The following is a 12,178-nucleotide window of genomic DNA, read 5'->3' on the forward strand; positions in this document are numbered from 1 at the left end:
CTTCTAGCAGTTGGAAATTGTCCCTCTGAATTGTTCTCTTTTTTCTTCCACACATTGAAATTCTGCACATGAACTTCAGTCTACCAGCAAGCATGACTCTGTCCTGCTTGGAGTTTAATTACTGCCTCCTCACGGTCATCATAATCTAGAGGTAGCCCTTATCCAGTATGGTATTTGATAGCCAAGTACCCAACAAGTATTGCCTTATTTGCCTCTACACATTAATGTATTTATCCTGTGCCACTTGAGCTGGCATGACATAATATATTGAATGTACAGAGTAAATAATTAAGATGATTTGAATGGATAGCATTGCTCATGTGTGAAAAGTCCTTTTCTAGTTGTTGTTAATTTGATCAATTATCTTGGACATATTCATATTGAGCCAGCTTCCTAAGTATTTCTGCAGAATTGATGAAATAGCTCTGTGTGGAAGACAGAAGAGGATGTTAAGATCCCTAGAATGAAAATTATGGGCATTTTTGAACTACCTCTTTTGGGTGTAAGGAACCAAACTCCTGTCCTCTCCCACAGCACTATACTCTCTTAAACTTTTGTCCATTTCTCCAGACTTAATATTCACATGTTCATATTGTTATTAATATTTCAGAGTGTCATTTATGTTGGTAGTTAGGTGCCTTGTCTTAGTTTTATTACAGATCAAGTTCAGAATATCTTTATCAGATGCTCACTCTAAATTATAACCAATATTTATATTCAAACTAATATTTATTTATTGATCCCACTTCATTTGATAGGTAGTATGATGGAAAACAAAGAAAATGTTGAATGCATATGTGTCAGTAATTACATAATTTTATAAAATTAAAATACATATATGATGTGCAACCATATTGACATATTCACATAATATAGTTAAATATTAGTCAAATATAATTAATCGGACACGCCTGGGAAACCAGAAGAGACTGCACGCTGCACACAGTACTGATCCCAGAGGAAAACAACAAGAGCTATCTGGAACCCTGGTGCACGGAACCTCCCGGAAAGGGCGGCGCAGATCTTCCTAGTAGGTGAGGCCGCGGAGAGACCATAGGCAACACCAAACAAGGGGATTAGAGCCTGGGGACCACAGGTAAGACCAACTTTTCTGCTACAAACGACTTGCCTGGTGAACTCAAGACATAGGCTCACAGGAACAGCTGAAGACCTGTAGATAGGAAAAACTACATGCCTGAAAGCAGAACACTCTGTCCCCATAACTGGCTGAAAGAAAACAGGAAAACAGGTCTACAGCACTCCTGAAACACAGGCTTATAAGACAGTCTAGCCACTGTCAGAAATAGCAGAACAAAGTAACACTAGAGATAATCTGATGGCGAGAGGCAAGCGCAGGAACCCAAGCAACAGAATCCAAGACTACATGGCATCATCGGAGCCCAATTCTCCCACCAAAGCAAACACGGAATATCCAAACACAAAAGATCTAGAAAAGCAAGATCTAGTTTCAAAATCATATTTGATCATGATGTTGGAGGACTTCAAGAAAGACATGAAGAACTCCCTTAGAGAAACACAGGAAAACATAAAAAAACAAGTAGAAGCCTACAGAGAGGAATCGCAAAAATTCCTAAAAGAATTCCAGGAAAATATAAATAAACAAGTAGAAGCCCATAGAGAGGAGTCACAAAAATCCCTAAAAGAATTGCAGGAAAACATAAATAAACAAGTAGAAGTCCATAGAGAGGAATCACAAAAATCCCTGAAAGAATTCCAGGAAAACACAATCAAACAGTTGAAGGAATTAAAAATGGAAATAGAAGCAATCAAGAAAGAACACATGGAAACAACCCTGGATATACAAAACCAAAAGAAGAGACAAGGAGCTGTAGATACAAGCTTCACCAACAGAATACAAGAGATGGAAGAGAGAATCTCAGGAGACAGAAGATTCCATAGAAATCATTGACTCAACAGTCAAAGATAATGTAAAGCGGAAAAGGTACTGGTCCAGAACATACAGGAAATCCAGGACTCAATGAAAAGGTCAAACCTAAGGATAATAGGTATAGAAGAAAGTGAAGACTCCCAGCTCAAAGGACCAGTAAATATCTTCAACAAAATCATAGAAAAAACCTAACCTAAAAAAAAGATACCCATAGGCATACAAAAGCCTACAGAACTCCAAATAGATTGGACCAGAAGAGAAATTTCTCCCGTCACATAATAGTTAAAACACCAAATACACAAAACAAAACAAAAAAAATATTAAAAGCAGTAAGGGAAAAAGGTCAAGTAACATATAAAAGCAGACCTATCAGAATCACACCAGACTTCTCGCCAGAAACTATGAAGACCAGAAGATCCTGGACTGATGTCATACAGACCCTAAGAGAACACAAATGCCAGCCCAGGTTACTGTATCCTGCAAAACTCTCAATTAACATAGATGGAGAAACCAAGATATTCCATGACAAAACCAAATTTACACAATATCTTTCTACAAATCCAGCACTACAAAGGATAATAAATGGTAAAGCCCAACATAAGGAGGCAAGCTATACCTAGAAGAAGCAAAAACTAATCGTCTTGGCAACAAAACAAAAGAAAAAAGCACACAAACATAACCTCACATCCAAATATGAATAAAACCGGAAGCAATAATCACTATTCATAATATCTCTCAACATCAATGGCCTCAACTCCCCAATAAAAAGACATAGATTAACAAACTGGATACATAGCTTGAGGACCCTGCATTCTGCTGCCTACAGGAAACACACCTCAGAGACAAAGACAGACACTACCTCAGAGTGAAAGGCTGAAAACAACTTTCCAAGCAAATGGTCAGAAGAAGCAAGCTGGAGTAGCCATTCTAATATCAGATAAAATCAATTTTCAACTAAAAGTCATCAAAAAAGATAAGGAAGGACACTTCATATTCATCAAAGGAAAAATCCACCAAGATGAACTCTCAATCCTAAATATCTATGCCCCAAATACAAGGGCACCTACATACGTAAAAGAAACCTTACTAAAGCTCAAAACACACATTACACCTCACACAATAATAGTAGGAGATTTCAACACCCCACTCTCATCAATGGACAGATCATGGAAACAGAAATTAAACAGAGACGTAGACAGACTAAGAGAAGTCATGAGCCAAATGGACTTAACAGATATTTATAGAACATTCTATCCTAAAGCAAAAGTATATACCTTCTTCTCAGCTCCCCATGGTACTTTCTCCAAAATTGACCATATAATTGGTCAAAAAACGGGCCTCAACAGGTACAGAAAGATAGAAATAATCCCATGCGTGGTATCAGACCACCATGGCCTAAAACTGGTCTTCAATAACAATAAGGAAAAATGCCCACATATCGTGGAAATTGAACAATGCTCTACTCAATGATAACCTGGTCAAGGAAGAAATAAAAAAAGAAATTAAAAACTTTTTAGAATTTAATGAAAATGAAGGTACAACATACCCAAACTTATGGGACACAATGAAAGCTGTGCTAAGAGGAAAACTCATAGCGCTGAGTGCCTGTAAAAAGAAACAGGAAAGAGCATATGTCAGCAGCTTGACAGCACACCTAAAAGCTCTAGAACAAAAAGAAGCAAATACACCCAGGAGGAGTAGAAGGCAGGAAATAATCAAATTCAGAGCCGAAATCAACCAAGTAGAAACAAAAAGGACCATAGAAAGAATCAACAGAACCAAAAGTTGGTTCTTTGGGAAAATCAACAAGATAGATAAACCCTTAGCCAGACTAACGAGAGGACACAGAGAGCGTGTCCAAATTAACAAAATCAGAAATGAAAAGGGAGACATAACTACAGATTCAGAGGAAATTCAAAAAATCATCAGATCTTACTATAAAAGCCTATATTCAACAAAACTTGAAAATCTGCAGGAAATGGACAATTTCCTAGACAGATACCAGTACCGAAAGTTAAATCAGGAACAGATAAACCAGTTAAACAACCCCATAACTCCCTAAGAAATAGAAGAAATCATTAAAAGGTCTCCCAACCAAAAAAAGAGCCCAGGTCAGATGGGTTTAGTGCAGAATTCTATCAGACCTTCATAGAAGACCTCACGTACCAATATTATCAAACTATTCCACAAAATTGAAACAGATGGAGCACTACGAATTCCTTCTATGAAGCCACAATTACTCTTATACCTAAACCACACAAAGACCCAACAAAGAAAAACTTCAGACCAATTTCCCTTATGAATATCGATGCAAAATACTCAATAAAATTCTGGCAAACCGAATCCAAGAGCACATCAAAACAATCATCCACCATGATCAAGTAGGCTTCATCCCAGGCATGCAGGGATGGTTTAATATCTGGAAAACCATCAACGTGATCCATTATATAAACAAACTGAAAGAACAAAACCACATGATCATTTCATTAGATGCTGAAAAGCATTTGACAAAATTCAACACCCTTCATGATAAAAAGTCCTGGAAAGAATAGAATTCAAGGCCCATACCTAAACATAGTAAAAAGCCATATACAACAAACCAGTTGCTAACATTAAACTAAATGGAGAGAAACTTGAAGCAATCCCACTAAAATCAGGGACTAGACAAGGCTGCCCACTCTCTCCCTACTTATTCAATATAGTTCTTGAAGTTCTAGCCAGAGCAATCAGACAACAAAAGGAGGTCAAGGGGATACAGATCGGAAAAGAAGAAATCAAAATATCACTATTTGCAGATGATATGATAGTATATTTAAGTGATCCCAAAATTCCACCAGAGAACTACTAAAGCTGATTAACAACTTCAGCAAAGTGGCTGGGTATAAAATTAACTCAAATAAATCAGTAGCCTTCCTCTACACAAAAGAGAAACAAGCCGAGAAAGAAATTAGGGAAACGACACCGTTCATAATAGACGCAAATAATATAAAGTACCTCGGTGTTACTTTAACCAAGCAAGTAAAAGATTTGTACAATAAGAACGTCAAGACTCTGAAGAAAGAAATTGAAGAAGACCTCAGAAGATGGAAAGATCTCCCATGCTCATGGATTGGCAGGATTAATATAGTAAAACTGGCCATTTTACCAAAAGCGATCTACAGATTCAATGCAATCCCCATCAAATACCAATCCAATTCTTCAAAGAGTTAGACAGAACAATTTGCAAATTCATCTGGAATAACAAAAAACCCAGGATAGCTAAAACTATCCTCAACAATAAAAGGACTCCAGGGGGAATCACTATCCCAGAACTCAAGCAGTATTACCGAGCAATAGTGATAAAAACTGCATGGTATTGGTACAGAGACAGACAGATGGACCAATGGAACAGAATTGAAGACCCAGAAATGAACCCACACACCTATGGGCACTTGATTTTTGACAAAGGAGCCAAAACCATCCAATGGAAAAAAGATAGCATTTTCAGCAAATGGTGCTGGTTCAACTGGAGGTCAACATGTAGAAGAATGCAGATCGATCCATGCTTATCACCCTGTACAAAGCTTAAGTCCAAGTGGATAAAGGACCTCCACATCAAACCAGATACACTCAAACTAATAGAAGAAAAACTAGGGAAGCATTTGGAACACATGGGCACTGGAAAAAATTTCCTGAACAAAACACCAATTGCTTATGCTCTAAGATCAGAATGGACAAATGGGATCTCATTAAAACTGCAAAGCTTCTGTAAGGCAAAGGACACTGTGGTTTAGGACAAAGCGAGCAGCCAACAGATTGGGAAAAGATCTTTACCAATCCTACAACAGATAGAGGCCTTATATCCAAAATATACAAAAGAACTCAAAGGAAGTTAGACCGCATGAGACAAATAACCTATTAAAAAATGGGGTTCAGAGCTAAACAAAAATTCACAGCTGAGGAATGCCAAATGGCTGAAAACACCTAAAGAAATGTTCAACATCGTTAGTCATCAGGGAAATGCAAATCAAAACAACCCTGAGATTTCACCTCACACCAGTGAGAATGGCCAAGATCAAAAACTCAGGTGACAGCAAATGCTGGCGAGGATGTGGAGAAAGGGGAACACTCCTCCATTGTTGGTGGGATTGCAGACTGGTACAACCATACTGGAAATCAGTCTGGAGGTTCCTCAGAAAATTGGACATTGAACTGCCTGAGGATCCAGCTATACCTCTCCTGGGCATATACCCAAAAGATGCCCCAACATATAAAAAAGACACGTGCTTCACTATGTTCATCGCAGCCTTATTTATAATAGCCAGAAGGTGGAAAGAACCCAGATGCCCTTCAACATAGGAATGGATACAGAAAATATGGTACATCTACACAATGGAATATTACTCAGCTATCAAAAACAATGACTTTATGAAATTCGTAGGCAAATGGTTGGAACTGGAAAATATCATCCTGAGTGAGCTAACCCAATCACAGAAAGACATACATGGTATGTACTCATTGATAAGTGGCTATTAGCCCAAATGCTTGAATTACCCTAGATGCCTAAAACAAATGAAACTCAAGACGGATGATCAAAATGTGAATGCAGATCACTCCTGAGAGACACAGCCAGAATACAGCAAATACAGAGGCGTATGCCAGCAGCAAACCACTGAACTGAGAATAGGACCCCCGTTGAAGGAATCAGAGAAAAGAACTGGAAGAGCTTGAAGGGGCTCAAAAGGACCCCATATGTACAACAATGCCAACAACCAGAGCTTCCAGGGACTAAGCCACTACCCAAAGACTATACATGGACTGACCCTGGACTCTGACCTCATAGGTAGCAATGAATATCCTAGTAAGAGCACCAGTGGAAGGGGGAAGCCCTGGGTCCTGCTAAGACTGAACCCCCCCAGTGAACTAGACTGTTGGGGAGAGGGGCAGCAATGGGGGAGGTTGGGAGGGAACACCATAAGGAAGGGGAGGGGGGGGATGTTTGCCCGGAAAGCAGGAAAGGGAATAACACTAAAATGTATATAAAAATACTCAAGTTAATAATAAAAAAATAATTAATATCATTAGGTAATGCTTATGTATGCTGATATATATATACGTGCTTTAAACATTATAATATTTTTCATTTTCCCTTTTATTGAAAATAGATTATTTTCTTATACACTGTATCCTAATTATAGATTACTTTCCATCTACTCTTCAACGTTCTTTCCCATGTCCCTCTCATCCAAATCCACTGTTTCTATCTCTCATTAAGAACACAATATCAACAAATCAGACCCCCTCGAGCTCCCAGGGACTAATCCACCATCCCCAGAGAACACAGGGATGGACCAATAGATCCATCCACATATATAGCATATGATGGCCTTGTCACACATCAATGGGAGGAGAGGCCCTTGGTCCTATCAAGGCTCAATGCCCCAGTGTAGAGAAATGTCAGAGTAGGGAGGTAGGAGGAAGTGGGTGTGTAGGTGAGGGAATACCCTCATAGAAGCAGGGGTGGGTGGGTAGGATAGAGGGCTTCTGGAGTGGAAACCAGGAAATGGGATAACATTTAAAATGTCAATAAGAAAATGCAATAAAAAATTATTTAAAATAAAGAAAATGACACGTTTCTAAGAAGTAATAAAACTGAAATACAATATGATAAAAGAAAAAAACATCCCATCAAACTGAGATACTAAGGCAAACTAAGGTAAGAAAAAGAGCCCAAGATAAGATTCAAGATTCAGGGACCAATTGGTTCCCAGAGTCCAAAGTCCCATAAGAACACTAAACTGAAAGACGTAACATATACACAGTGTATCAGGTACAGACTTGTGTAGACACCATGATTGCTGCTTTAATCTCTGGGAGTTCATATGAGCCTTGCTTTGTTGATTTGGAGGGCCTTGCTCTTGTCTCCTCCTTGACTTCAGGCTCTGAAACCCTTTCTGTTGCCTCTTCCATGGGATTTCCTGAGTTTTAAGGAGAAATTTGATGAAAACATCCCACTTAGAGCTAAGTCTTTCAAAGTCTCTCTTTGTATTCATTTTCTGTACTTATTCTCATCTCCTAAAGGAGGAAGCTTGTCAGATGATGGCTGAGTAAGGCACTAACCTATGAGAATAGCAGAAGCTGCTTAGGAGTCATTGCATCACTAATTCTGGTTTTTAGATCAATAGTCTTTGTTTTACCATAGGTCTCTAAGATATGGGTTCCATTTAATGGAATGGTACTTAAGTCAAAATCATTGGATGGTTACTCCTATAATTTTGTGTCACCATACCCAGATATAATTTATAGGTAGGAGGACAGCATTGTAAATCAAATGTTTTGTGGCTGGCTTGGAGCATATTTCTCGTATGGTAGCCTAAAGAGTACTTTCCCATACCAAAAAAAGCAAAACACAGGAGTAGAACTTCTATGTATGAATCATCTCAACTTCTCTGTGTTCAGTGAGTTGTTCAGTTGTTTTCTTCAGCAGTGAAGCCTTGCTGTCAGTTTGAAAATGCAATAGGCTGGGCTATTTGTGGATTTCCATGGGGCCCTAATGATCAGCAACACAGTTGTTTGAAACCCAGTCCGAGTATATATATATATATATATATATATATATATATATATATATATATATATTTGCATATATGTACTCTTCAGTGTATCTGATTTTATGTTGAGGTCTTGTATACATTTAGCCTTGACATTAGTGCCAAGTGATAAGCTTGGATCTATTTGTATTCTCCATGCCACTATACAGTTTGACCAGCATCATTTGTTGAAGAGGTCTTTTTTTTTTTCAGTATCTATTTCTAGCTTATTCTTTTTTAAATTTATTTAAATTTATTTATTTATTTATTTAGTATATATGAGTACATTGTAGCTGTCTTCAGATGGTTATGAGACACCATGTGGTTGCTGGGAATTGAACTCAGGACCTCTGGAAGAGCACTCAGTGCTCTTAACCACTGAGCCATCTCTCCAGCCTTTCTGGCTTATTCTAAATCAAAAATTAGGTGTCCATAATTGTGTTCATTTATGTCTTGGTCTTCAGTTTGATTCCTTTGACCACTGTGTCTATTCTTATGTCAATGTTTTTATTACTATGGCTTTGTACTACAACTTGAAATTAGGAATAGTGATACCTCTAGTAATTATTTTATTGTTCAAGAGTATTTCACTTATCATGGGTTTGTGTATGTATATTTCCATGTGAAGGTGACAATTTTCTGTTCCAGATCTTTAGAGATTATTATACACTAAATGCATTTATAATTTTTAACCTCTCAGAAATAGACACAACAGATTTATGTTAAATAAAATACTTTTTATTTTGGTCATGGTAATTATATTACTATTATCCTAAGCACTTTGGCTGCTGAGACAAGTTCAAAGCCATTGGGATTTCATGGTATGTCCTGATACAGCCTATTCTCCATTAAGAATTCTTTCGAAAGACAGAAACACACATACACAAATACACAGACACGCACACACACACACTCACACACATTATTATAGAAAAGTCTTTATAAAAATCCTAAAAAAGAAAAATATACACTGTCAATATAAAAGAATCAAGAAAATAGCAGCAGGAGTTTGACTGATATCTGGAGACATTAAGTACTTAGAAGTAACAGCACAGAGGCAAGGAAACATATGAGCTGAGGGACAATTTACAGTAAGATAAAAACTGCCTTCAACCTCAGTAGCTCCTGGGACTGCCCCTGTTAATGTGGCACAGACCAATAATAGATGTTTGTGCTTGGTGATGGGCTGTCTAAATATGACAAATTGTACTTTTAGAAAAAATGACAGCTTGAAGGCACACATGTAAGTCTCTTTTCGCAAACACTTGATAGGAACAAAAATTATGAAAATGGAAAAACTCTCAAAGCAATACTAAAAATGAAGGATTAAAGAGTGGAGTCAATTGGCTGTGTGGGAGAAGACAGGTAACTTCTAATGTGCTAGAGCCCAAATGCTTGAGTTTAAGTAATTTAATAGTTCAAAATAATGAATAAAGAAGGTTTTTTATTGTTCCCAAGACAGAAATAATACACAATGTGATTCTGACTGTATAATTTCTCTGTCTTGAGAAAAAAAATATATATATAATGAAATGCCCAAAATTATATGCAAAGGATGTATCTTGATTAAATTCAGATAAAGACATGTTCACACGCACAAGTGTTAAACAAGTAAACAAAGACACTTCATCACAATTCTATGAACGAAGTGAGTCTGCTTGAGGTCTTCCAGTGTCAATGAAGACTCTGAGATGAATCCCACCACTCTGCGTGAATGTTCTTTCATATGGTAGGCAGTAACTGGAATCATCCATTTTCATCCATTTACTGTAGGTGAAGGGTCAACAATCTTTGAACATTCAAACATGATAGCTATAGCAAATAAATTGGAGATGATTTTTCTCTGGTTATAGAAAGTAAAGATGAGGATAATGAAAGTAATAATGATGATGTTCATAAGAGCAATAATAAATTGTCCTGCTGTTAGTGAGGTACAGAAATATAGACCAAATACAAAGACAAATGGGAAAAAGAAGAAGAAGAAGGAAGATGATTGGGATGGTGTTCTAGGACAACTTGGCATCTTCAAGGAATCAATAAAACCGTATGTAGTTCAAATGGTTATTTTCACAGACTTAGCTCTCATAACCATCAAATGTGATAAAATACTACATAATAGAAAATAAATGACAAATAGAGACAGACTATTGGCTTATTAATTTTTGGTCAATTTGTCAAAATAAACTTTAAGTCTAAGACAGACTTCATACTATTTTCTCTATTTCCAACTTTAATGAATGCATAAAATAAATGATTTATAAACTTATAGTCCTTACTAATAGATATGAAATTCCTTGCAAAGCAGAGATAATGAATGTCAATGATCTGGGTTTATATGCAAGTTGCTATGTTGCTTAAGTTGTGCCATTTTAAGCTGACAATATAAATTTAGATTCCTGTTCCAAATATTTATTACTCTCATGGCTTTTGACCTGATAAAATAGTAAGAGAAACATTAGTTTTCTGAACTGATTTCCTCCTTGAAGATGCAACTTGTAGAATAAGTTCACAGTGTAAACATATTACTTTAAATTTTCTCAATATTTAGTGAATTTGTCTTAATAATTAGTTTCTAATAGTCAACAGAAAGGAAGAATAAGGCCAATGGGACAATGTTCACAGAGAAATCCTTATAATGGGTCATGGAATGACAATGTGTTTAGGTAAGAAGCCATGTTAATTTTCAGCCTTTTTTAGAAAAGTCAAAAACTTTTTTCCATCAAAACACCTTCTCATTTCTTAAAGAAGAGATTTAGTGAACTTGGTCAAACTGGAGAAATGAGGGGAGGGGCAATTGAGAATCCCATTTTACCAAATAGGTTTGGACTCCTATAATGCATGCTTCTTATAGCATATCTCATAGAGTCCATTTTTCATTATGAGAAAGGAGATATGCATGTGCATTTATTTTATTAAGAAAAAAATCTAGTTACCATGTAGTATTCAAAACACAAATATGTTCATGTCTTACTAGTTAGTGGAAATATCTGTAATATCTTTTGATATTTTAAAATAATGTTTGTACATGCATGAGTGTGTGTGTGTGTGCGTGTGTGCGTGTGCACATGTGCATCTGTGTGTGTGTGTGTGTGTGTGTGTGTGTGTGTGTGTGTGTGTGTGTGAATAAAGGTGCCTGTAGAGATCAAAAGCATCAGAATCCTTCTGGACCTGGAGCTACAGGTAGCTGTCAGTCTCCTTGCAGGTACTAGGAATTACAGCACAAAATCAGGCATTCCTCAAACTGTGAGTCAAGACCCCTTTGCAGTTGTTGAATGACCATTTCAAAGTGGTCACCTCAGACCATCCTACATGCTGGATATTTACATTGTAATTCATAACAGTAGCAAAATTACAGTTATGAAGTAGTAACAAAAATAAGTTTATGGTGGAGGACACAGCCCCATGAGGAACTGTAAATGATCACATTGGAAGGTAGAGAACCACTGTACTAAATCCTGATTGTCTTGTAAAAACGGTCCGCACTGAATTGCTAAGCCAAATTTCCAGCTTCTCCAGGCTAAAGCAACTTTCCTTTGAGTCAGTCTATGCTCTTCAGCAAGTGATTTAGAATTCTACCTTTTAAAGAAAAGTAGAAATGCACTTGAACAGGGAGCAGGGGTATACACAAGTGTCCGCTCTCTGTTACTCATTATTTGTGGACAGATGGCCATTGGAAAAAAAGCAACTACTAAAATTCAAC

Source organism: Rattus rattus, chromosome 6, assembly GCF_011064425.1.
Source record: "Rattus rattus isolate New Zealand chromosome 6, Rrattus_CSIRO_v1, whole genome shotgun sequence".
NCBI lineage: Eukaryota > Metazoa > Chordata > Mammalia > Rodentia > Muridae > Rattus > Rattus rattus.